The 27,436-nt window shown below is 49.4% G+C and overlaps 1 protein-coding gene across 1 annotated transcript in view; it reads right to left on the reverse strand.

The window, feature by feature from the left end:
• Positions 1-27,121, reverse strand: part of LOC138503977 (uncharacterized) — a 541,132-nt gene extending 514,011 nt beyond the window's left edge. The window contains exon 1 of the mRNA XM_069624120.1: positions 27,034-27,121. The gene's annotated coding sequence lies outside the window, so the exon portion shown is untranslated. The remainder of the gene's footprint in view (positions 1-27,033) is intronic.
• Between the last annotated feature and the right edge of the window lie 315 nt (positions 27,122-27,436).

Raw genomic sequence — 27,436 nt, forward strand, 5'->3', positions numbered from 1 at the left:
TAGGGAGACAATTAGGACGTATCATAGGGAATGGTTGGCCAAGAGAGTGGTGCCATGTTTAAACCATGGCCAAAACAGGGAACAAAAGATAAAGATATCATGGGTCATATGTACACATTCCTAGTGGTCCAATATAAGTGGAAGAAATTAAACAATAGAAGGGAAGTGGTGGAGATATGGAAGATGGTAGAGGAAATTACAAGATGCCTCCCCCCGGACCAAAGAACACAGCAGGTCAACCATCTTTGTCATGTGCTCCGATCCCAGACATGCCCACCGCTCTGACTCTTCAGGAATCTCCCACCCCATCAGTCACAACACAAGCAGCACAGCCTCCCCCATTAGGGTGCTATCACACATATGCAGCATCGGGGTACACAAATCCTGTTTATGTCCCGCTACCAGCCACTGCTCCTCCTGCTCCGTCAATCAGCCGAGTACCAGAATCTCCCAAACCCTAGAGCAGTGGTATTCAAACTGTGGGTCGCGACCCCCTAGGGGTCCGCGGGTGCATCCCAGGGGGGCCCTGAGAGCTCAGCATGAAAAAAGATTTTTTTTTTTTTTTTTTTTTTTTTAGATTGGAAGAAATGGGCAGGGGTGGCCCACATGGGCGGGCTGAAGCATGAAACTGTCTCAGGCAACAATGAAAAAGTGGCCCACAGTTGTAAATGGATATTCATTCCTTTAGTCACAGACTGGGCCTCATTACTACTATGGCGGACCAGTAACAACGGTGCTGGTAAGCTACCGGCACCGTTGCTACCGTTCCGCCATAGTAAGAGTTGTGCTCGTGGGTGCTTGACAGCCCCCGCCAGGTCTGACCTCAGCTCGTCGGATGCACCGGCACCGTTATTAACGGTGCCGGTGCATCCGAGCTCCCCATTCCCATTTGAGCCATATGGGGCTCAAATGGGAATGGGGATCTACCGGCACCTTCGAAAGGGCAATTATCATGTCCGCCTAACTCGGCATGACCTAGTAATTGCCCATTCGCGGGTGCCAGACCCGGATGCAACTCCAGTGGCAGCCGTGCCGGTTTTACCGGCACAGCTACCGCCAGAGTAGTTATGAAGCCCACTGTTTCAATAGTACCCAAAGGGGTGCTTTGTGTTAAAATGTAAGTAAATTGTGATATATTCAGCAACAATGGTCAACATTACTAACTGCATAGTTAAGTAACTCATCAAAATGGTCCACATTGGCCAAAATGGTGGCCCATTTTGATTGGCCCAAACTAGCATTTTACATTTTTGGTACAGGCATTGCCCTATAGGCCTGTCCGAGCCTGGCGGCTCATCCATAATGGCAAGAGGCGCCCACCCAGTGGCCCCTCACCCATTATGGAGGAGCTAAGGAGCCAGCCCAGTGAAACAGTGAGCACTCCCTCAGCTGCTTTATCCAGCTAATGGAGTGCTCCTGGGCTGGCTGAACTGTCAAAGGGAAACACTGTTTCCCTTTGACAGTTCAGTTTAGTTCCCCAGCCCCACATGCTCACTGAGCCATGCAAGTGCTGGGGCGTTTTGCTTCGCCAGCATTGCATAGCTCATTGGAAATGCTGGCTGGGGCGCTGCATGTCTGTATGTCCGAGGGGGAGCTCCTGCGCCTCCTCGCACATACGGACAGAGCAGCTGGAGCAGGCCGTTTCAGCACCCACACACAGTCCAATGCAGAAGGTACGTTTATGTTCATTGTTTTTATTTAAACATGTGTATGGATGCGTTATGAGTGAGTGTATGGTGATGGATGCTCATGTGAATGATAGAGTGATTGCTGTATGAATGTGCAGCGCCTTGCATATACACATAATCATGTTCATTGTGTTAGGACCAGTGGGGCCCAGGGGACAGGGATGGTATCTTTTTGCCGGACATCTATCATTCAAAACCCTCTGCCTTGTCCACAAGGCTTTCTGGGGCCTGGGTCCAAAATACCTTCAGCTATTCCTCCGCAAATACCTCCCCTCTCGAGCTCTTCACTCCTCTACTTCCATCTCCCTCAGGGTCAGTCGTTTATCAAAGAAACGAGCTGGGGGTAGATCTCCGTCTTCGGCTGGGGCCTCCCTCTGGAACAGCGCCCTGCCACTCTAAAACTTGAGGAGAACCATCTTTCTTCCTGCACTTATCAGACCTACCCTGTCTGCTGCCTTAAACATAGCACTTGCAAATTGCTGGCTGCACTACCACTGTTTGTTGCCTTTATTATTTATTTATTGTTATTTATCTGTTTCTCCTCTGCTTCGCACTTTCCACTTCTCCCCCCTTCCATGCACTTTTCCCCTCACACTTGCGCGTTCTCAATGTCACTGGGCCTAGTAAGATCGCTGTTTTATTCTCCTCTGTTCCCCTCCCTTGCCTTGTCACGCTCTGAAACACTTGTGTACGAGCGCGATAGAAATAAAATATCAATGCCTGCCCCCTGGACTCCCAGCAACAATTGCAAACTGTTTGGCTATTTACCCATTTTTTGTTAAAAGTATGCTCTACAATGCAACATTTTAACCTATTATTTAAAAAAAAATTCACAGGGGGAAACCCCCCCGAACCTCCCCTTAATGCCCCTCCACTTAAAAAAGATTCACCAGCCGCCACTGGCCCTCAGACTGTGTTGGGAACGGGATGGGGGAACCGAGGGACTATGGTGGGAGCACAATGGGCGGGAACCATGGGATAGTGATGGGAGCAGAGTGGGGAGAGCCCTGGGTGTGTGATGGGGTGGGGAGAGACCAGCGACTGGGTAGGAGTGGGATGAGGGAGCCCAGCGACTTTGATGGGAGCAGGTGACGGCGCGCAATATATACTGTCCATTTGGCATTTCTGGGGGGTCCCGACCTGCCCAAATTTTGCTCAGGGGGGCCCTGGCCAAAAAAGTTTGAAGACCACTGCCCTAGAGCTACTGCTCAAGAGCAGGGGGGTCCAGAGCGGATTGAACAGAAAGAGCTAGAAGCAGCTTTAAGGGTGACAGAGAAAGAGTTAGCGAGATTGGGATTGGCTAGAGGGGAAAGATGACTGGAGAGCGGGAGACATTTAGTTCATAATTGACAGTACTGCAATTAAGGTTGTACATATTGAGAAGGAAGGTAAGGAGTGGCAATCCAGAGGTTCAACAGGGGGAAAGGTCTTGGGCAGGGAGTTTGAATTATGAGTCTGTGCGGTCGGCTGACGAGGCAAGGGCAGGTGAAGAAGAGGGGGAGTGGGGCACCGTGAATGAGTGGGAGGAAGAAGAGGCCCCGCCTGTGAGATCGCTGCGGGTGGAGAGCTTGTGGACACCTAGTGTGAGGAGCCGCTTTGGTCGCATAGAGGTTGCAAAGGGAAAGCAGGTGAGGAAAATGAAGGTGACTAAGACAGTGTGGGCACAGTTTTGGTTGTTGCACCAAGGACCACAGAGGGCACAGCATGTACCATGGCCACACATGGTTAAGATTCCTTTACTAAAAACCCCCAACGTCCCTCACAGCTGGGGCGGGAAAGTGGATTTATGCATTTGAAAAGCAGACAGCAGGTGGTTTCCTGGCTGTGGGAGACGTGAAGAGTGCGCTTGTCGCAATCTTGAGAGATCAGGCGGCCGCCATTTGGGATAAATCAGGGTATTCTGGGGTACCATTAGAGGATGATGGCCATGACAGTGTCTATTTCAATGATATTTGAGCCCAGTTGTGGGCAGCGCTGCAGCGTGTATACCGTGATACACCAGATATCCAGTCAATAATGCAACATACAATGTGGGATGACGAAGATCCAGCTCGGTATATTTTACAAATACAAGAGATGTGGAGGGCAGAAACAGGTGAACCATGGGATCGGTCAATTGTATTTTTCTACTATGTGGTCAAGAAAGGGCTTCTAAAAGAGGTGCAAAAGGCACTCAATGAGATAGTAGGGACTGAAGCCAAGGGGTGGGCGGAGATACAGTCTATAATTTTACACGATTGCAAATGGTTGAAAGAGAATGAAAAGTAAACAGCACAGAGGGTACAGAAATAGAAAGCGAGATAGGTGAAAAAGATACTGAAGTAGTCAGTGAAGGTGGCGGCAGTAGATGCACACCAGGATGCCCCCCAGGAAGGACAGACAGAACAGAGGGTGACTCTGGGAGAGGTGCAGGCAGTCCCTGCGTGGGGAGGTGGAAACGAGTGGAACAGTGGGTACCAGCCACAATATCAGTGATGGCCCCACCAAGGGTGTCGCAGGAGAACAGGAGGGTTTGCAGGACCCTGAGGAGGAAGAGGAGATTTCCGAGGAATGGGTGCGATAGGGTGGAACAAGGGGCAATGTTGGACATGTGGGCAAACGGGTCATTTTTCATGGAAGTGTAGGAGCAGACAAGTGGCTGCATACAACCAGCAAATGCCCCCACATGCGCAGGGTGCCCCCGCTGTACCCAAAGCCCTCTGCCCAAGTACCCCAAGTGTTCCATATGGCGAACCACCAACTATAGCCCTGCCTGCCCTCCCACTGCAGTTTCAACAGCTGCAAGCGCTGGTGCCCCGTGGCGCACCAGCATATGCAGTACACCTCACACAGCCACAGGCCCCTCAAGTGCTCAACAGTAATTCAGTGCCTCATGACACTGAGGAACACCATCAAGGTGCCAGCGTGATAGGAAATCATTTTGTCTTTCCAGGGGCAAACACTTATCCAGATTAGGACAGCCCACAGAGAACCTTAGCATGCCCAGTTCTATCAGTCACTGCCGACCCAGAAAAGGAACCCTTGGTGGGCGTGGATATAGGAAACAAACATTCATTTTTATGGTAGACACAGGTGCCACAAAATCATGTATCAGGGAGGGGCATTTCCCTTCGTCAGGTGAGGTAATGGACACCCAGGGGTTCTCTGGGGCAACAAAATCAATTCCATTCACAGAACTGCCTATTAAGATAGGTGACATGGTGGTACGAGCCCCAATGTTGTTTTCAACAGCATCCCTTATCAATCTGTCTGTGCGAGACGTGCTTAGTAAACTGAACGTTACCATCTCTTTCCCTTTGAGAGGGGTATCTAATGGTATATATAATGGTAGGGCAATTATGGTCATACATGCACTGGGGAATGAAGCAGCAACCAGGGGCATACCAGTGCACCCAGACCTGTTACTGTAAAGGGATAGAGTATTGCTGAACATAGTACCGAACATAGTCAACTGGTATTAGAGAGTGCCATCTGGGTTCTTGTTGGACCAGCCCAGCCCGAGGAACATGATGCAGGAACCATTCTCATGCTCGATTTAGAAGGGGTGTTGGTGTCAGATGCAGAAGGAGGAGAATGGTGCACAATCCTGTGCATCGGCCCAACCCAGTTCCTCAGGGGAGTTACAGACAGTGATGTGTTCGAAGATATGGACAATGATGTGGACATAATATTGACAATGTGTCCCATGTGAGATATTGGTGCAATACCGACATGGTCCATGCTACTAGAAGATAATGTCCCACCCTTTGCCCAAAGCGATCTGGTAAAAGTACCTGACAATTTGTGGACATTTGGGGCTCTTACGTAGTGTTGCCCCAATTCACATTACCCTTAAACCAGGTGCAGTATTGCCAAGAGTTAAACAATACCCATTGTCCAAAGAACCTGGGGAAGGAATAGATGACACCATAACGGCTCCACTACACCAAAGCATTATGGTACCGTCAATTGCTCCCTGCTGTAAGGCTATATACACTGTCAAGAAATCAAAGGGATCCAGTTGGAGGACGATTCAGAATCTGCGTCCTCTAAATAATATAGTACTGGATGAGTGTCCCCATTGTGCCCAAACCTGCGACAATATTAGGGAACATACCCACCACAGCGACCCATTTCACAAGCACTGATTTGAAGAACGCTTTCTTCTCTGTCCCATTGCACCCTGATTCTCAATACCACGCTGTGTTTACATATGGCGGAAGGCGATGCCAGCACACAAGGCTCCCACAGGGGTACTGAGTCCCCCAGTATTTTCAACCGGGTATTGCATGAAGATTTAGGCAAGATATATGTGCTGAGTACCATCATTCAATACGTTGATGATTTGCTGGTATGTAGCGCCAATGAGCAGTAGTATAGGGAGGACAACATCACGTTGTTAAAATTGCTGGCTGACAAAGGGTACACAGTAGACAGAGCAAAGCTGCAGTATTGTCAGCAAGAAGTACTATGTTTAGGCCAACTCAGTTACGTCAATGGAACAAAAAGTAACTCCAGAGTGTGTGCAGCACTGCAGAGCACACCACAACCAGTCACAGTTAAAGACATGCAGAGGTTTTTGGGGTTATGTAATTACTGCAGGGGCTGGATCTTGGACTATACGTCATACACACAACCATTACTGTAAGCCCTTAAGGAGGCCCAAAAAACCAAGAGAACCATTATATGGACTGAAGAGATGGTCACTAGTTACCAAGAGTTCAAGGACGTAATTGCTATGGCCCCAGTTTTAGCAACACTTGACTACACACAAGAGTTTTATCTGTTTTCACACTCAGACCGGGAAATGATGACAGCTGTCCTGACACAGAGAAGCACAATGGGCCACAAACCCTTAGCATATGACAGCGGTATGTTGGACTCAGTGATACAAGGACAGTTTCCTTGTGAACAGGCTCTGGCCTTTGCCACCGAAAAGTCTGCCACTATTACGATGGGATGTTCAGTCACGTGGTATGTACGGCACGCAGCATTCGTTCAAATCCACACTGACAACACAGAGAGCATCTGCGTATAAAGTAATACTGTCTAGTCCATCCACTCATATTGTCTGCTGCAAGACGGTGAACCCAGCCACATTCATAACTGAACCAATCACTGGCACGATGACGTGCATGACTGTGTCACATAGGAAGGCCCCGACAATGACATACCAAAAGCAAGGGACTCTGCTCTTGAGATGGAGAAATATTTTTCGATGATGGTTCAGCAACCATTGAATAGGAGATGGGTAAGAGGCACACAGGTGCAGCAGTGGTTTGTCTAGTGGACGGAGAGTATGAAGTACTGGTGCTAAAAAGATTACCCTTGCACTATTCTGCCCAGGCTGCAGAGCTCATAGTTCTGATTGAAGTGCTATAAGCATCCCAAGAACGTTGAGTTACCATTTACGATTAAGCATATGTTACAACCACCGTTCCTTCAGGGCTGTCACAATGGCAGAGAAGGGGGCAGAGGACTCCCCAGTGCAATATGCTGCACTGTTAGAAAGGCTAACACATGCTCTCTCGTGGCCCACACTTGTTGCTGTCATCACGTGCACCGCTCATATGAAAAATACGGACCCAATTTCTCTGCCTATCTACCAGTACCAGATGATATAAAGTAGCCACAAAAAGCTAGCATGAGCTACAATTGGAGGTTCCATATACTGTGGTACCAGTTGCGCAAAATTATCGAGTTGCAGGGTCGGGTGCCTTGTGATGAAAAGTTACTATGGTAAAAAAGGGGGTGTGAGCAATTTCCCACTGATCTAATATGGAGGCAGGTCAACACAGGTAAGACGATAATGCCTCAGAGTGGGCAATGGTTGCCTTTGAGCAGAAGCCTACACCTTCCATCTATCAAATCAGCACATCATTGCAAACATCCAGGAGGATTGGTACGTACCTAATATCCAAGAAATGTTGAACATGTTTATTTCTAACTGTACCATTTGTCAGACATACAATACTGGGCAAACATTGGGGACTCTGCGAGCCACATTAGCGCACCCCAGCTGACAATTCTGAGAATTTCATATTGATTTATCAGACATGGGAGAACGATGCAACACTTATCAATATTTAATTGTCATTGGTTGACCATTCTCCTATTGGGTTGAGGCTGGACCTTGTGCACATCCAGACGCTAAATCATAAGTCAGCTGCCACATTTTTTGTACGAGAAGTGCATCCGAGCGGGGGAGTGTGCGAAGCACTTGCATCCAATAATGGCACCCACTTCTTCAACAACCTATTTAAAGAAAGAACGTTGCTCTTAGGGATCAAGCATAAGATGTGCTCAATCTATCATCTTGAGGCCAATGGTATTGTTGAGCCGACAAATGACCTCCTGAAGGAAAAATTATCTAAATTGTGCGTTACCCTGAAAAATAATTGGGTCCACTGTTTGCCCTTGGCCCTATTTAGTTTGCGGACACAGCCCTCTAAGGGCCATCACCTCTCCTCTCACAAAACAGTGGCGGGGTGTTGTATGCACACGCCACTTTCACGTACGCATAGTGCAGTGCTTCTGATGCTCACAGGGCTGCGTCCCTTTTAGGTGATGAATTTAAAGCATATTTGTGTCAGTTAACAAAATACATAGTTACCCCTTTGACAGATTGCGCTGAGAAGAACAGAAGAAGAAAACAGCGCTGCACCAGAAGCTGCGATCTCGCCACCTCTTCAACTGCAGTCAGGAGATACTGTTTTTGTAAGGAACTTGGTCCGCAGATGGAGTGAGCCACGGTATAATGTTCCATACATGGTCGTTTATGTCACTCTGTTTCCGGTCAGAGTAAAAGAATTGCAGTATTGGGTATTGTGAGAAACCAAAAGGTGTCTCTCACCCTGTAGTCCTCAGAGACTTGTTATCCAGGTGGCCAGGACACAGCCATCGATTTTGGATCCAGTTCCTGGGGGTGGACTAGTGCGGGATAGATCACCTGGGTGAGGGGTCTTTGGGGAGTAGGGGTGAGGCAGCCGTTGGTGGGACGCGGTATTACCACTTTTTTCTTCATCTACCCCATCCTATTTTGTATGATTTTCCAAAGTCCCAACTCCCCACCCTTTTTACACAAACATTGGTCCGAGGAAGAGGGTGACTGGGGGTAACCAGACTAACTCTCTCACATCGTACTGGACATGTCCCGTTAATCGGGTCAGGCAAAGTCAGGCACTTTACACTAAGTGCATACACCTGATACCAGTTAGCTCTCCTCACACAAATAAAAGGCAACACCGAAAGACACACTCTGAGCAAGGCGGAACATGAGTACGAGCAGAACTTCCAGGACAAAGGCACACCTACTGGAGGAGAGCAACGGAACAAAGGATGCGAGAAGCAGGCCGAAAACCCCAAGAGTTCCCTACTGGAGGTTGTTGCCTCTGACTGACCACAAAAGACATGTGGAGAAGGCCAGATCCCACAAGTGAAGATTGCATTGTGTTTCAAGGAAACCAGCGACCCTCCCAGGTAAGCGGCAGAGTTGGGGAGGTGAGGCCAAGTCTGTGGTAACCTTGACTTGAGAATTGGAAATAGCAAAACAAGAAAGAAGCACACAGAGCTGGTAAGTTGGCAAGTGACCTGAGAGAACGGTATGTGTTAAAGAAAATTAAGTAGCAACATTATTTCACAAGTGAAGGCTGCACGCGAGTGGATGAGACGTGAAGAAAGGCAGACCTGTAAATTAACTTTGAAGTGAAAGGCAGCTGTGAGATCAGCGATACTAAATACCGGAGTGGTCCGGCGAAAGGAAGTAGCCCATTCGAAAGTCTCTGTGAAAGGTAGATAGTTTGAAGCTAAAAAGCGAACAAACAGCAAAAGTGAATTAAGCGAGAGCAAACGTAAACTTTGAGTCAAAGTGGTCCTGCGGTGGTCTGTAAAGAGAGCCACGCACATTTGAACGCCTTTGACATTCGAAAGGGGTCTGAGCCCGATTGAGGGAGACCTGAAGTACAATAAGCTTGGGGAAGGGAACCCCCGTACAAGTTTGTGTTGAAGTGTGACGTGAGAGTTCTGAGCCCAACAGAGGGGGGGACTTACGGGAAGTGTGTGCTGTAAGGTCTGAGCCCGGCATAGGGGGACCTTTGTGAACTTTACATTGTATTCCAATTTTGAAAGTCAAGAAAGAGACTTTAACATGGAATGCCAGGCGGGCCTCAATTCACGGTTTGGAACTGCTTAGAATGTTAGAAACCAAGCCAGAGTGTGTCATCCTGCCTACAAGGACAGCCTTACTCCATGAGGTTTAACGTGAGGAGGAGAGCTGGTTCAACTACCTTTATTCTTTTGAACACTTTTTTCTTTTGCATACATTTCTCCTTTTTACACAAGAGATAGGGGAGGCATTAGGTTTTTGTTAGCATAGGCCATTTTTATTTGATGGACTACACTAGGACTGTTTTGTTTATCGTTTGATGGTCGAGACTACTCTCATCTTAGTTACAGGGCAAAATAGGAGTTTCTCCAACCCCAACATTTTCAATAAAGGTTTTACAAATTGTATCCATTGTATCAGTGTCCTACTTGTGAAACCATGCCTTCCCTAGAGTACACCTCTTGGATGTCTGAAAGGCTCCCCATGCAGTACCTCCTTCACCCAGTTCTCTCTTTGTTGGAATAAAGTAATTGTTCTTGTTCTTCACACTGATCCTGTTAGTGTAGTAGATATCTTTTCGAACCTCCGCTCTTTAGGAGCACCGAACAGTATAAATGTGTATTCCTTTTACTGTAATATTTATCCACTGTTATCAAGCTTTTCATTTCTGCACCGAGTAACATGAAATATATGAATACTTTATCTTTTCGCGTTCTTCTCACCCCCTGCACATTTCTCATCACAAGCATTGTGTAATTATAGTATTGTATCTATTTGTTGGTTTTCTTTTAGGACTTTGTATCTACTCACTTGATCAGGTTATATTGTTGAGGGGGTGTAGTAAAAGGGATGCATAAAATATGATTTTGGGGATTTTCCAAAGTATGGTATTGGTCATAATGAGTTTTTTCAAATAAGATGATAAATGTGAAACAAGCGTGGGTAGTGGATACAGTCACAATGCAATGGAAGCCTTGAATGAAAAGAGGGGAGGAGGAGGAAATAGAGTACAACCAATATAAGGGGGTTGTACTTGTCACAATGACTGATGTGCACCATCCAGAATTCTGTAATCTATGGTATAGTCACGTGCGCTCAGTGAGGAAGCAGAGGTCAAATGTGAGCTGCTACTTCTCTTCTCTCATCCCCCATGCAACAGGGGCACCCAAAATGTTACTACCACAAGAGAAGCCACCTCTAGAAGCCCAGTGTTTGGTACAGTTGGCACTTTGTCGGGTTATAAGCAAGTTCCAGGGGCATGGAATACAAGTTGTGCTGATAAAGACAGAGACAAATGTGCAAAAGATGGAAAAGACCTGCAATGTAAAGTGTGCCCACTGCTAAAAATGAACGTGCTGTTTGGGTCAAACAGATGGGAGGAGGCAGTAGTGAGCTGCCCGGCAGGGGATTGGCAGGGTTTGATGAAGAAGTAATATGGACCATCAACAAGAACGGTCTTCCTATATGGTCCACATATGTCTTGAAACTAACATGGATTGAAGCAAAAGAAGTCCAGTGAAAGTGCAAGTGGTGGACAGATTAAAGGTTTTTTTTCCGAGACTATGGAACTATTCCGGTGGGAACCAATAGTAAGTGCAATAAGACATTATTGATCCGTGATCTCAGGAAGGGCAGCCCTCATGGATGTCTTCTGGGTGTGTGGTCACCCGGCATATATGCATCTCCCACCATCATGGAGAGGCACACGTTTGCTAACGACCTTACATTCAGCCATCATTGTGGTTCCTGGGGCCCATCTGTCCATAGCACCGAGGTCTGTCACAGCACAGTCAAAGCCATACGCATCCCAACCCCCACAAGCGATGAGAAAGAGGCACTCACTAAGGAAAAGGCAGAAGAGATAACATTATTTATCCAAAGATTCCACCAAATTGCTGAAAGAGATTCCAGACAAATAGTGCTTGTACCCCAAAACGGAGGTGTTCTTTCCCTCCCTTCTGCAACCAGGGGTCCAGCCGCAGCCAACACCAAGTGGCTCCAGATCGTGAGGAGGCAAATGATCCAGTTGGAAAATGATACAGAGCAAGGGATGAACTCAATTAAGAGCAAGATGCGCGCAATCCGGTTGATGTCCCTTCAGAAATGGTACATCCTAGATTTGCTGACCGCATTGGAAGGGGGACTGTGCAAGAACATCAGACTGTCATGTTGCACATACCTCCCTCCAAACAATGCAGAAAATGGGTCCCTGAGGAGGCCACCATGGGGCGCGTTGATGAGAGCAACATTGACGTAGAGCTCCCGTCTTAGCCCTGGCAAAAGTGGTTTGAGCCCCCACTAAGGAACCCCCTCTCATCAGGCAACCGTGGCCTCCAAGCAGCCATCTTCTGGGGGCACCTGAGGACGAAAGAGAAGAGGTTCTGGACCTTCCTTGGCGAAGTTGCGGTGAACAATGCAGCCTCCAAAAGTGCATGCCCCAGACACGGGGCCAGGAGAGGGGGAGAAGGCAAAATGCAGAGAGACGGCCCGGCAAAAGAGGGATTGAGGTCTCGCACAGAAGACTGAACCATACCCATTATGTGAGGGATCGGCCCACGGAGGAGGAGGCAAGAAAGCTAGTGGAACCCCCCCCACCTGACAGCAGGGTGGCCCGGGTGGCCCAGCGTGCGTGGAGGAGCTGGGCTGCCGGGCTGCCCTCCGCTACCTGTGGGCGACTGTAGAAGGATCAGAAAGGCACTGCACGAGACTGTGGCAGGGGCTGTCAAGAAAGGAGGTGAGGAGCCCCCCCCCCCCACGGCTGGGCCCGTGACGGCCGGTGCCCCTCGTACGACCGCCCGCCCCAGGGAAAGACATCTCACATGTGTGGAGGCCCTGGAGCAGGGAGTAGATCCAAGCGCACAGTGCCCGTGGCAAAAACGCAGCAGAGACATGGGGGCCTGGGAACGAGGCTACGGCTAACCCGCTGCCTATATCCATAGAAGGGAGGTCCCCTGGGGACCCAGACTTCAGGAACCAACGGGGGCCATTCCCTCCCCCTTAGAATAAATAACAAAAACTGAACAGATAAGACCAGTGAACCCTGAAGTAGGCAAGGTGTAGAGCTGAGTGGAAAGGCAGAGTTGGCTGGACTAGGCGTCAAGGGAGCAGCAGGCCTGAAACATTCCACAGGTTGCCCGAATACGGGGCCAGGCTTGGGCGGTCCGGGGTACGTGCCCCCCCATATACAAGCCCAGGGCACACAACTGAAGGCAAGACAAGAGGGGTGCAACGGCCTGTAGTAGGTGACAGAGGGGAGGGCCCTCAGGTTCTTTCCTGGGGCGTGTGCCCGCCGTCTGGAGAAGCTAGCGCCAGGTACCGGCCCACAGTGATAAAAACATCAACAGGGGGAGGGGGAGGAAACAGCGGGAGTGAAGGACCGGACTCGAGCTTGGCCACCCAGTGTGGTTCGGGTCCAGCTAGGCAGACCGGAACAGGGTGAGGGCTCCTGAGTCACGTGCCTGGGGCGTGTGCCCGCCCTTCTGAGGAGACTACTGCGGGAGCCCCGAGATTTGAGAAGAGTGCACAGGGGTGGGACACAACAGGCCCCCAGAAAAAAGGAGGAAGGAGGGCTGGGGGTCACTAAACACCCCCCCACAATACGATCTCCCAGCGACTTGGTCGCCTGCACAACAGCAAAGACAACACTGAAAAAGAGCGTCGGGGCCTGGGCCCAACGAATCAGGGGCAGGTATCCTACCACCAAGAAGCAAGACACAATGCAAGGTGATAGGTGTCCATATAAATTGCATATGGACTGGAGGGCAAAATTAGAGACAGAGTACCGCAGGCCCACGGAGGAGGAAACAAATTCCAACCCCAATATGCCGGAGGCAGGGAGCGACGCTATGTCCACCAAAAGAGATATCGCCTCTCTCCTGCAGGAGATTAGAGAAATGAGGGCGGACATTGGTAGAAAAGTGGACAGAATAAATGTGAGAATAGACAACATCCATTAGAGATTACAGGCGGAAAACAGAGAGAGAAGGAACAACTTGAAATTCTTTTGGGTACCAGAGAAAGAGAGCAAAACGGAGAAGGACTTGAGGAGAACTGTACATGAGGTGGTGAAAGCCCTGTTTGGCGATGAGAACTTGGGCGAACTGGAAAGGGTTCATAGAGCGGGCACCACAAGGAGGGGCTTGCGCGCTTCCACAACTACCTGGATAAGCACAAAATTCTCAAGAAGGCACGGGGCAAAATAAGTGGCCCTAGGGAGTGCACAGGTGGCAATATACCAGGACTTATCCTCACTGACCCTGGCGAAGAGGCGCCTCTGTGCCCCACTCACAAAGTGGCTTAGCGAAACGGGTGTGCAGTATCGATGGGGAATTCTCTTTGCTCTTTCCTTTGAGGTGGAGGGATACAACTATAAACTCGTGACTGAGGAGGATATACGAAGGGTCACTAACAGTTATTGGGAGTAGACAGATCAAAATAGGACAACGATGAACAAGGCCCAGAGGATATAACACGGCGTGTAAAGGGCCCGAAAAGGTGGAAGGTCCCAGGCTCCAGAAAATACACAAAGCTTGGCTCGCCCCAGACAGGCCGCTCTTGAGTCTATGGCTCGGGAGGGGGTGATGAGAAAGTATTTCAATGGTTAGGATGAGGTAGGGGGGACATGTTGACTTGAAGAGATTCACGTAGGATATGAAGAAACAGCAGGGGGGGGCTTGAAATTAGGTGTTTAAGTGAGCTGGGTAGCAAGAGGGAGAAAACCACATTCAATCTCGTCAGGGGAGATGGTTCCAAATGGGGGTGGATGCCGAGGGGGAGGGAAGGGGGAAGAGGGGAAAATTGGTGTGATAGGGAGACTCGGGTCAAAAGGCCTGCAAGAGATTTAATCACAGGATAGAGGTGAAAAGAGGGCTGGTTAGGGGAAAAGAAGATGTCTGGCTTTGGTGATATGTGAATCGGCTCCCTGAATGCAGGGGGCCTTAACTCTCCCTCTAAAAGATCACTAGTGCTACGCGAGTTCAAAAGGGCCCAGCTTGATTGGATGCTTCTACAAGAAACACACTGGAAAAAGGGAGGGGGAACCACGACTACACCCCCGGGAGGTGGGTGAAGTGCATATGGCCCCTGATGTCGCAAAGAAGCCGAGGGTAGCCATCCTGGTCTCAACAAGGCAGAGTTTTGTGGTTGAAGCGGAATTGGGGGATCCCAACAGGAGAGATCTGTTTGGCAAGGGTTTCTTGGATGGGGCCAATTTCACAATTGGTTCAATGTATGCCCTGAATGTGCAGCAGGGTGTCTTTTGGGGGGGGGGGGTAGGTCTGAGATAAATTAATTCAATTCACAGAAGGTCAACTGGTGGTGGGTGGAGATTTTAACATGGTGTTAGACCCAGAGAGGGATCGAAAAAGGATGGGGGGGTGAGGATTCAGTAAGTCCAACCCAGGTGATTCGGTTCGCTTTCAAGGGGCCAATGAGGTCCTGGGTTGGTATGACTCCATCCGTTCGGGGACGACAGGGGATAGACCATTCATCTACTACTCAGCAGTCCACAATTCTTTCTCACAAATAGATTTCATCCTGGTGGATGAAAGTCTGTGAGATCGGGTGATACAATCCTAGATGACGCTGATCCCATGGTCAGACCACGATATGGTGGCAGTCACAGTTGACATGTGGAACCTGAGAGCGCCCCGGGGGATCTGGAGATGCAATGACTTCCTGCTTAAGGACAAAGAGGTACAACAGGAGCTGCTAAGGAGGATTAAGGCACACTTCCTATTTAATGACACAGGGGAGGTGAGAATGCAATCTGTCTGGGACGGGTTCCAGGCAACCATGAGAGAAACCCTGATGAGGATAGGTGCAGAGAAAAAGAGATTCAGGGAGGAGAAGGAGGTTAAGCTCTGCAGGAAAATAGAGGAGATACAGCGAGGAGGTACCCAGGGGCAGAACATGTACCCCTCCAGAGCGAAAGAACTCCACAAATATAAGACCCAATTGAGAGCGCTACCGACACAGGGTACAGCAAAAAAACTCCTGTTCCTGAAGCAAAAATATCATGAGAAGGGAGACCAGGCAGACAAGATCTTAGCGTGGAGGCTGAGGGAAGAGCAAAAGAAGAGGACCATAGGGGCTATCAGGTCGCTGGACGAGAGACTCCTGCATGACGTCCAGAGCATAGGGAGCGAGTTTGTAGAATACTATAAATCCCTATACGCATCGGAGTGGGAGGGGGAGGAGCACCAAATAGACAAGTTCTTGAAAAAGCTACCAATCCCTGGACTCCCAAAGGCGATAGCAGAAAATCTAGATAACCCCATCACTGCGGAAGAAATGGTGAAGGCAATTGTGGGAATTAAAGCAGGGCCGTCTCCAGGGGATGATGGTTTCACCATAAAAGTTTACAAACTATACCGTTCCCTGTTGGCGCCAAGATTAGCAAACGTTTTCAATGCATGCTCGGAGGGTGAACCCTCCCCTCCACGATGATGGCTGCAGTCATAGTAATGATCCCAAAGGAAGGTAAGGAGCAGACCAGATACGCCTCCTATAGACCAATTTCCCTCCTTAATGGAGAGGTCAAGATCCTGGCAAAAGTCTTGGGAACGAGATTGAAGGGAAAAATGCTGATATTAGTTGATGGGGACCAGATGGGATTTATCAAGGGATGGCAGGGATCAATTAATAAAAGGAAAATGATCAACCTGATCCATGGGGCACAAAGTGAAGGGCTAGAGGCCTGATTAGTGACGTTGGATTGAGAGAAGGCCTTCGACAGGGTCGAGTGGTCCTTCATGATAAAGGTCCTGGGGAAGATGGGGATAGGAACACATTTCCTGAAATGGGTAACTGAGCTATACAATAAGCCCAGAGCAAGAGTGTGAAGAAACGGGGGGGAGGAGGGGGTTCACAGAGACCTTTGGGCTAACGAGAGGCTCCAGACAGTGATGTCCCCTCTCCCGTTGCTGTACGCCCTTCGCAATGTAGCAGTTGGCTATTGCAATACGGATGAATGGCAAGATCAAGGGTATCAGGGGGGGGTGAATTGGAATGCAAAATATCTCTGTTCACAGAAGACATATTGGCTTACTGTTCTGATCTTGGTGATCCGCCTTGATGGTCGTGCAGCTATAAACTACCTCCGTCCCCAAGTACCGCTCGAGCAGGTAAAGAATACTGCCCTAGCAATCTTTGAGGCCACAGGTGATGAGTGGCGTCGTCAATCAGATACCCGGAACACTGGAAGGACCCCTGAGTGCTGTAAGGCAAAGGTTAGGATCAGGTATACTATGAACAATAATGGCAGTGCAAGCAAACAAGGAAAAATGACAAAGCTTACCCTGGGGATGATAGGACAGGTAGTAAACCTGAATAGACAACGAGGGAAGACCGACAGCAGGCTGGGATGTACAGCACTTCCTCCAACTCACACCGGTAGCCAGAGCGTGACCAGATAGCAAGTCCATCCAAGGTCCAGGTGGTGAACCCCAAATGACTCAGGAGACAAAACGTGATCGCCAGGAGCGTGGGTAGAAGTTCGCCAAAACAGAAGGGTAATCCAGAGCAATTCCAGGGCCAGAAAAAGGGTGGTCAAGAGTTCCAAGGGTCCAGAAGATGCGTCGAAACAAAAGGGCAATCCAAGACAAGTCCAAGTAACGGTCTGTGGTCGAGTTCCAAAGTGTATCAAGAAGAACGAGGGTAATGCCGAACAGGTCTCTGGTGGAAACAGCTGTGAAGCACTGAGTGTTTCCTCTCAGCTCTTTTTGAAGGAAAGGTAGATCACGTGACAGGGCACGTGACCGCACAGGAGCGTCACGTGATGGACGGACGCCATCAGTGATTGGTGTTCGTCCGATGTGGACGCCAGCGTCGGCTACAGGCGATCCCGTGACCAGTCACGTGATCGTCTGAGCGAGACGCGATCAGGTTCCCCCGTGCGCGGAAGCTGGAGCTGCCGACGCCGGAGCCGTCGGGCATGTATGAGACGCCATGGCAAGCGCCAGCACGGAAATGGGCGGAAAGAGGTGGTTCTGCCCCCTCGGACATCCCGCCTGCCGTGTCTTCCCCGTTGGTGTGGGTGGTGGGTACGGGAACGAATGGTGCCTGGTGAGTGACGGGAGGAGGGCAGGACCGGGGACGTGACAGAGCCCCCCCCCAAAGGCCCATGACCGCGTGGGCTCGTAGGATTATCATGATGAAAACGGGCCAACAAACGGGGGGCATGAACATCCCGGGAAGCCACCCACGAACGATCCTCCAGGCCATAACCCAACCAGTCCACCAAGTACTGCAGGACACCCCGATGAACGCGAGAACCCAAAATAGCCCGGACCTCAAACACATCGGGAGAAGAGACAGAGACGGGAGCAGGAGGAGAAACCAAGCGGGTAGGGCCAGGGCAAGGCTTAAGGAGAGAAACGTGGAATACTGGGTAGATCCGCCAGGCGGGGGGAACCGCCAGACGCAACACCACCGGGTTCAGAACCTTGACTACTTCATAAGGACCCACAAAACGAGGCAACAGCTTGCGGCAGCCAGGGATATGTAGATGACGAGTGGACAGCCAAACCCTATCCCCCACCCCGTAAACGGGCGGAACAGCCCTCTTTTTGTCGGCAGCCGCCTTCATAGAAGTCTGTGCCTCACGTAAGTGGACCAAGGTCTGAGCGTGTACAGATACGATGTCTCGGGCACAAGCCGATGCGGCTGGGGTGTCGGAAGAGGAATAGTCTGGAATGGGGAGGGCACGAGGATGCTGACCGTAGAGTGAAAAGAAAGGTGAGTAACCGGTAGCCGAGTGCAGAGCATTGTTGTAGGCAAACTCCGCAATTTGTAGCAGATTGAGCCATGTGTCCTGGTATTGTAGTGTCAGGCAGCGTAGATACTGTTCCATCGTTTAGTTGACCCTTTCGGTCTGACCGTCACTCTCCGGGTGATACGAAGAGGAAAACCGGGCATCTATGCCCAACAGAGCGGTTAGGGCCCGCCAAAAGCGGGAGGTGAACTGGGAACCACAGTCAGAGACCAACACATGGGGCAATCCGAAAAGGCAGAATACATGGTTGAAGAAATGTTTGGCCAAGACAGGGGCTGAGGGAATTCCCTTACAGGTTATAAAACGTGCAAACTTGGTATACGAGTCGACTATGACCCAAATAGTGTCAAACCCATGAGTGCGGGGGAGATTAGTGACCAGATCCATGGAGATCGTATGCCAAGGTTGTGGAGGGATTGGGAGAGGAAGGAGCAGACCCAAAGGCCGACCCCTGCGCGATTTGCCCTGGGCACACACCGCACAGGTGTTGACATAGTCCCGCACGTCACGCTTCATCGTAGGCCATCAGCACCAACGCTTAAGGAGATCTAAGGTGCGAAGCTGTCCGGGGTGACCGTTGACGGCAGCGTCGTGGGACCAGGTCAGCGCTTGGTTCCGGGTTTCAGTTGTGGGTAGAAGGAGTTCACCCCCCTGAACGAAAGGCAACCCATCTTGCATGACTGGGTCGCATTCCGCCAGTGATTGCGGATACCGAGAGGCCCATTGGCGGATAGTGGACAACAAGGAGGGAGTTGGTGTGCATAGACAGATTACGTGATTCTTTCCCAACAGGGTGTCCGGGAAAAAGGGAAGGGTCTCCCCCCCAGGTGAACGGGACAGGGCATCGGCTTTACCGTGCCCAACACCGGGCCTGTGTTGGACCACAAAATCATAAGCGGCAAAGAACAGATGCCACCTAACCTGGCGACTGTTTGTGCACTTCAAGGAAGCAAGGTCCTGGAGATTTTTATGATCGGAGAACACCGTGGTTTGATGTTTGGCACCTAGAAGGTGGTGTCTCCAGACCTGTAGTGCATCCTTAATAGCCAGTAGTTCCTTTTCTGTAACCGTGTAGTGTAGTTCGGTAGTCGTGAACTTGCGGGAGTGGAATGCTACCGGATGCAAACGGTTGGTGGTAGGACAGGTCTGGGATAACACCGCACCTAATGCATAGGACGAGGCATCTGCTTCGAGAATATACGGAAGGTCGGGATCAGGGTGCTGTAATACCGGAGCGGAGGTGAACAGGGTTTTCAGTATGTCGAAAGCAGATTGCTGAGCCGTGGACCATACATAGGGGACAGAAGGGCTAGTGAGTGCCGTAAGTGGAGCCGCAACCGAAGAAAACCCTGATATGAATCTCCGATAGAAGTTCGCGAATCCTAGGAACGACTGCAGCTGCTTGAGATTGGTCGGAGTGGGCCATTCGTCGATCGCCCGTACCTTGGATTGATTCATAGAGAGCCCCTTGGGCGTGATATGGAACCCCAGGAATTCGATTTGATTTGCATGGAACGTACATTTCTCGGGTTTGGCGTAAAGGGCGTTGCTTTGTAGTCGCGACAGTACTTCTCTGACATGTTTTATGTGTTCATCAAGGGAAGTGGAGAACACCAGAATCTCATCTAGATAAACAATTACATAAGTGTTGGCATGTTTCGGATTCGAATGAAACCTGACCCGTCCCCCAGTTAATGAGGGGATTGTGCAGCCTTAGCCAAGGAATGTCTAATATTACTCCGAACTGAGGGGTAGAGATGAGATCGAATGATATCGTCTCTTTGTGGTTTTCCTGAACAACCAGCTCTAAGGGAGCGGTCTGTTGCCGGATCGGGCCAGAGGCAAGAGACGTACCATCCACCGCCTGGACCGGTTCGGGACAATCCTTTGTGACCAAAGGCAGGTTCAATGAACCGGCCAAGGCTATGTCGATGAAGCAGCCTGTAGCACCTGAGTCTATCACTATTGACACGGCGTGAGCACCAGTAGCATGATTCAGAAAGGCCTGTACTATAATGGGTCGCACAGGACCAAAGGTAGGTTCAGAGGTATTCCAGATAGTACTCGCTCCCACCTCTGATCTTAGGGGCGAGCCTTCTGAAAACCCGGGTTTCTGTTTTTTGGACGGCGAGGGCACTCTTTTATGAAATGGCCGTTAAGACCGCAGTAAAAACAGGCATTGTCCGTTCTCCTGTGCTCTCGTTCAACGTGAGAGATAGGGCTGCGGATCCCGCCTATCTGCATGGGTTCGGGGGTAGCAACGGCCGTGGATGGGAGTGGGAACGAGGATGAACCTTCTCCGCGTCGCTCCGATCGTCTGGCATCGACTTGCAATGTTAAGTCCACCAAATCAGCATATACTGTGGGAAGCGTAGGCACTACGGACAAGGCATCTTTCATGGCCCCAGATAAACCCCGGTAATACACCACAGCCTTTTTATTTTCTGGCCAGGAGGTCTCCGCAGACAGCTGATTGAACCTGGTGATGTACTCTATGAGGGTTGAGCGACCCTGTGTGAGATCTAGGAATTCCATGTCTCTAGACTGCGCTTTGTGCCTGGTGTCGAATACTTTTGCCATCTCTTGGGTCAGCAATTCAAAATCGTACAACGCCGGGTGGTTGTTTTCCAGCAATGGATTGGCCCATGTGGCGTCTACCCCTGATAGATGGGAGAGAAGAAAGGCTGCTTTTGATACGGAATCGGGGAAAGCCTGAGGGCGACACATGAAATGGAGTTTACAGTGATTGATGAAAGTACGGTATTTCTTTGGGTCGCCCTGGTATCTTTCGGGAGTAGCCAAGGGGAAAGGGCTTTGGATCACCACAGGAGCGGCCGGGAAGGAAGGGGGTATGATAGGAGGAGGGTTTTGGGGAGGAATGGTTTCGTCAAATTCGGCTTCTGCAGGTAAGGGATGGCGTGTACTTAGTACCGTGTCGAGGCGGTGGTGTAATGCGGTGGTGGCGGCGGTCATATCAGCGCGTAGGGTTGCAGTAGCGGTTTCCATGTCGACCCTGAGTGCTGTCACTGCCTGCATTAGAACCGTCACGGGGTCCCCGGCTGAGGTGTCCATAGCTGGACGACCAATAGGCTTCACAGTCTGTTCTGATCTTGGTGATCCGCCTTGATGGTCGTGCAGCTATAAACTACCTCCGTCCCCAAGTACCGCTCGAGCAGGTAAAGAATACTGCCGTAGCAATCTTTGAGGCCACAGGTGATGAGTGGCGTCGTCAATCAGATACCCGGAACACCGGAAGGACCCCTGAGTGCTGTAAGGCAAAGGTTAGGATCAGGTATACTATGAACAATAATGGCAGTGCAAGCAAACAAGGAAAAATGACAAAGCTTACCCTGGGGATGATAGGACAGGTAGTAAACCTGAATAGACAACGAGGGAAGACCGACAGCAGGCTGGGATGTACAGCACTTCCTCCAACTCACACCGGTAGCCAGAGCGTGACCAGATAGCAAGTCCATCCAAGGTCCAGGTGGTGAACCCCAAATGACTCAGGAGACAAAACGTGATCGCCAGGAGCGTGGGTAGAAGTTCGCCAAAACAGAAGGGTAATCCAGAGCAATTCCAGGGCCAGAAAAAGGGTGGTCAAGAGTTCCAAGGGTCCAGAAGATGCGTCGAAACAAAAGGGCAATCCAAGACAAGTCCAAGTAACGGTCCGTGGTCGAGTTCCAAAGTGTATCAAGAAGAACGGGGGTAATGCCGAACAGGTCTCTGGTGGAAACAGCTGTGAAGCACTGAGTGTTTCCTCTCAGCTCTTTTTGAAGGAAAGGTAGATCACGTGACAGGGCACGTGACCGCACAGGAGCGTCACGTGATGGACGGACGCCATCAGTGATTGGTGTTCGTCCGATGTGGACGCCAGCGTCGGCTACAGGCGATCCCGTGACCAGTCACGTGATCGTCTGAGCGAGACGCGATCAGGTTCCCCCGTGCGCGGAAGCTGGAGCCGCCGACGCCGGAGCCGTCGGGCATGTATGAGACGCCATGGCAAGCGCCAGCACGGAAATGGGCGGAAAGAGGTGGTTCTGCCCCCTCGGACATCCCGCCTGCCGTGTCTTCCCTGTTGGTGTGGGTGGTGGGTACGGGAACGAATGGTGCCTGGTGAGTGACGGGAGGAGGGCAGGACCGGGGACGTGACACTTACCTTACAAATATTCAGGTCCCCCTACCAGCATTAATGTCACAGATAGAGGAATACGGCCTCCTTTCGGGCTCAAAATGAATGTGGGGAAGTCAGCCATCCTGACACTACTGGCTAAAAGCCCTCTCTTAGGGAAGAAAAAGAACTACCTGGGCATGAAGATCAACCAGAAAGGCATACGATACCTGGGCATTTGGGTGACGAGAAAGTTGGTTAAATGGTGATGGCTAATTATGAGCCCTTTTGCACACAGTTGTCAGCTGACTTGAAGAGATGGGCTCCGTCAATACTGATATGGTACAGAAGGATTACCTCAATAAAAGTGTACTGTCTAGGTTGCTGTACCCATTTACGGCAATCCCAAATCGTCTCCCAGACAAGTTCTTCAGGGAGGTCACAGGAGTGCTTTGTAGATTCATATGGGGTAATTAGGTTCCAAGAGTGAACATGGCAACTTTAACCCTTCCGAGAGAGAAGGGGGGGGTTTCGGGTTCCCGGATATACGCAGATATCAGGCGGCACAAATCAGGGGGATGTTAGAACATATGAGGGAGGATCTGAGGACATACTGGACTTGACAGCGCACCCCAGAAAGGTCTGATTATTTCTGGGCCCAGCCTAGATCAATTCAGGAAAGCCTAAGGTTCCACCCAACGCTGGGAGTTTTTTGGTCAGTCTGGAAGGACTCCGTTAACATGTGAGGGTAAACATCATGACCCTCACCAATGTCCTCAATATGAGGTCCCCCGTTTGAGTTGGGGCGACGGTGAATGATGAGGGAAAAACTCTGCATCAAGGGCATCTTGACAAATCCTAAATGGGTGGAGGGGGTGTCTAGGGAATTCACGACAGTGGAAAAGGTCCTAGACCAGTCAGTCTCACAGAAGGGAATACTCTCCAGACTTTACAAGGCGATGAATGGGACATGCTTACAAGGGAGGCAAATGTTCCAAAGATACTGGGGGGAGCTAGTGGGAGAGGAAATATTGGAGGAGGGATGGTCACAAATATATAGAGTGGTCTTTCAGGGAGGGCTGTTCACCTCTGAAACAGATCAACATTTCAAAACGCTAAAGGGATGGCACAGGGACCCGGTGAAGTTGTCAAAAATGTTTCAGGAAACATCTCCTTTTTTTCAGAGGGGGTGCGTTCGGCGTGGAACCCTGATGCACATGTGGTGGTCGTGCCCCAAGGTGAAAATCTTCTGGAAAGAAGTTTTGAGTTGGATGGTAGAGGTGACAGGATAGGTTTAGAGCGGGACCCTCAGCAGTTGCTACTAGGATGCCTGCATAAGGATAGGGAGGAACAGAGATCCCGAAGATGTGGGAAGCCATGTTAAGAGCGGGGAGGTTGCCATAGCTCAATGGCGGAAGAAGGAGATGGTCCCCACGAGGGAGGTGTGGGTAGGAAAAGTTCATAGCATGATGGTCATGGAAAAGCTCACGGCTGTGGTGAATGACAGGTTGGAAGAATTCCACGTTGAGTGGTCAGCCCTGCTGCTTAAGTGGGTACTGAAGGAAGGTGTCTAGGCAGAGTGAACCAATGGGTGCAATAGATGCCATGTGAAAATGGGGGGGGGGAAACGAGCAGGGTTAGGGGGGCATGGGATGGGAGCCGAAAGAGGCTACAAACAGACATGAATATGACCCTCAAAACAGAGACATTGACAGGGATGCCTCAGACTAGGGAACAATAAAGTTGAGTTAAAACAGGGGATGAGTGGGGGGGGATTTAGACTGTTATTGGTTAAATGTGTTCTTTTTGTAACTGATTGTCTCTCGGAAAATGTATTCATCTGATAAAATGGCAATAAAATAAAGTAAAAAAAATAAATAAATGGGTCCCTGTCATACAATATAGGGGTTCCTCCACAAGCTGAAGAATGGTATGGAGACAGAAGTAGGAGTGGAAGTTGAAGATTGGTTCGATACAATGTTTTCGTGGGCACCAACATGGCTCGGAGCAGTGGTGAAGATATCGGTCCTTATCATGGGGCTCTTGCTGGTGATGTTCTGCACGTGCCAAATGATTCTCCGGTGCTGCGCGAAGACACTCCCGAACAGTACTATGATGATGGTCTCGATAGGAACAGGTATAGCTTCACCTTGTAGGAAAGATAGGCAGCCTCCAATAGATGATTAAAAAAAGCAGCGCATGGTGAGAACAGACGGCCTATAGTTCCCCCGGGGACCTTGACTTCACCCACATCGGATTCAGAAAATCATGTAGAGCATTGGGTCGAACTAGCGGGTGCTGGGGTTTGCAATTATCTTACTTGCAGCCCCAGAGAAGTATGCCCAGGACGGGTGGAAGTTTACATCACATGTTCAGGGTGTGGATGCCCAAGGATGAGGATTATATAACACAGGAAGTAGCTGGGTTTGTTAATGGAGGATTAACTAAAGGGGGGAATGTTGGGATGCACGTCCATGTCCCATGCCCCCCAAACGATTTAGAATGAGGAAAATATATCAGTACGTACGCACGGAAATTCATGTGCGCAGATGCAGGGGGGTGGAGCATGCAACGTGGGGATAAGCTCCCGCCGACCTTCAATTCCTAGTGCAGGAGTCCCCACGACTGGTGCCCAGGAACAACAGGATCTGCAGACAAACACAGGAACATAAGGCAGATGGAACCACTTTCTTCAAACCAAAGTTACTATAAAACTAAGGGGACTTGCCTCTTGTTGTGTAGCCTTGGTAGCTCTCAGTTAAGACTTGCCTTGGTTGCTTTTGCAGAGTTGCTTGCAGATTTGCCCCTCACAAGCCTCCAAGCGTGTGGCCCTACAAGGATTTCATTTTCTACAAAGACTTCTAAAACATTGTGCAAGACTTTCTTTTACTTACCTGCAAGCAGTGCTTCAGCGCACCTAGACTGGTGTTCAATTAACATCGGCTGTCCTGGCTCCCTGAAAGACTCTTCTTACCGCCGACTTGGTGCTTTACCTTTTCCCCCAGGAAAGGGTTAATTTACTTTGCATTGGAAGGTTCAAACAGTACTTACCTGCTTAAGAATATATGTTAACCATTGTTTTATTCCCTCATCTTTTCCTTTTGACACTAACCTCAGTATTGCCCTAAATGTGCCTCGGGGTGTAGCAAGTATCTGTGGCCATCCCACATGGGGATCTACTGTTTTATTGAAACAGAGTGTGTATTTTGTAAGTATATTATTGTGTTACATATTTTGCTCCCTTCTAAAGAAGGCTTATTGAACTGACTGATAAATTAATAAATAATTGTTTAATCAAGAAACCTTGAGTGTAAGTGTTTATTTGGATACTTGTCACTTTAAGTTTCTGTGTAATAACCCTACAGTTCACATTGACACCTCTTGAGATAAACCTGGCTTCTCAGTCTCTATACCAACTTGTGTAGTACATGCTTATATCAAAGGTTGGGTTAAGTATTGCCAAAAGGACAAGGCTGGTGCAGTCTCCCACGACATACTGCATACAATCTTACCTAACACTTATATAATGGTTTTTCGTAAAGAGGGCAGTTTCACATTTCATTGCAATCAAAATTACATTAATATTCTAAATGGACTGAAACTGATCAACGTTTTGAAAAGTCAACAAACGAAACTTGAAGTTAAAAAGATGGTCAAAGAAATGTCTTGTCACATATATGCATGATTATACTAGGACAATGATTGTTTCATTTTCACGATAAGTTGCAGAAGTCTCATTGTCACCAGGGTCAGACTGGGACATTCAATCGGCCCGGGCACCAATGAAAAAGTGCCCACAATCGCAAATTGAAATACGTTTTCAGAACAGACTGTTTGAATACTACCCAAGGGCGAATGGTTTGTGAAATATATTTAAAATAGTGCATATCAAGAATATTTGCTTAGCAAAATTGGTCAAAACGATTTTAGCAACTTAAGAAACTGGACCACTCTGGCTAAAAAGTGGCCCATTCTGGCCCACAATAGAATTATGGGCTGTCACTTCTGGCATTGGCTTACAGGTCAGTCCGAGCCCGATTATCACCGCCGAGGCATTCATATCCAGCACTGGGTCATCACAAATAAAAATGCATTCTCGGTCTTCTAGTCTTGGATCAATTCAACCGAAGCAATTAGACTGAAATAGTTTACAGGACTTTTAAAAAGAAATCCCACGCTCGGTAATTTGACAGCATATACAACAAAGCAATGGGAGGCGAAATAAGGCACTCCACCAGAATACTTTTCAGTAGTGAACGTTATCACTCCACAGAAGGGATCCTGTCAACTCCCGTAAACCCACCCTGCGGTCAATTGAAATCAGACATACTCAAGACAAACATGTGGGCACACTTAAATCACTGTTAAAGTAACGCACCTGAACCTATATTTGTGTGGCTCCCGCGGAGCCGAATGCAACCGTTAAGCTGTTAGCGCATTTAATAAGCAACGAACGTGCGCCCGCGCCTGTCCCAAGACCGACTAGTGCCTATTTCCCGTCGGCCCGAATATCCCTTAGCAACGCTTCACCTGCGCTTCATCACGTGAGTGGCACGTTAACTTCAGGCCATGCACTTTTGTGATGTACGCAAACTCACGAGCCTCCGATTTTCTACGTCATTCAGCCCCTCGTGATCATTACACTAGTGTGCGTGGTGTCTGTGAGCTGAAAGATACGGGCATTCTTTTGAGATTGAGATTTTGGAATCGATACCCACTGTGAGGCAGGCAGGTCCCATGGCAATTTGTCAGAAGCCAGTGCACATGTTAGTACTTGTGAT

The sequence above is a fragment of the Ambystoma mexicanum genome, chromosome 11 (assembly GCF_040938575.1).
Source record: "Ambystoma mexicanum isolate Mex_15411 chromosome 11, UKY_AmexF1_1, whole genome shotgun sequence".
NCBI lineage: Eukaryota > Metazoa > Chordata > Amphibia > Caudata > Ambystomatidae > Ambystoma > Ambystoma mexicanum.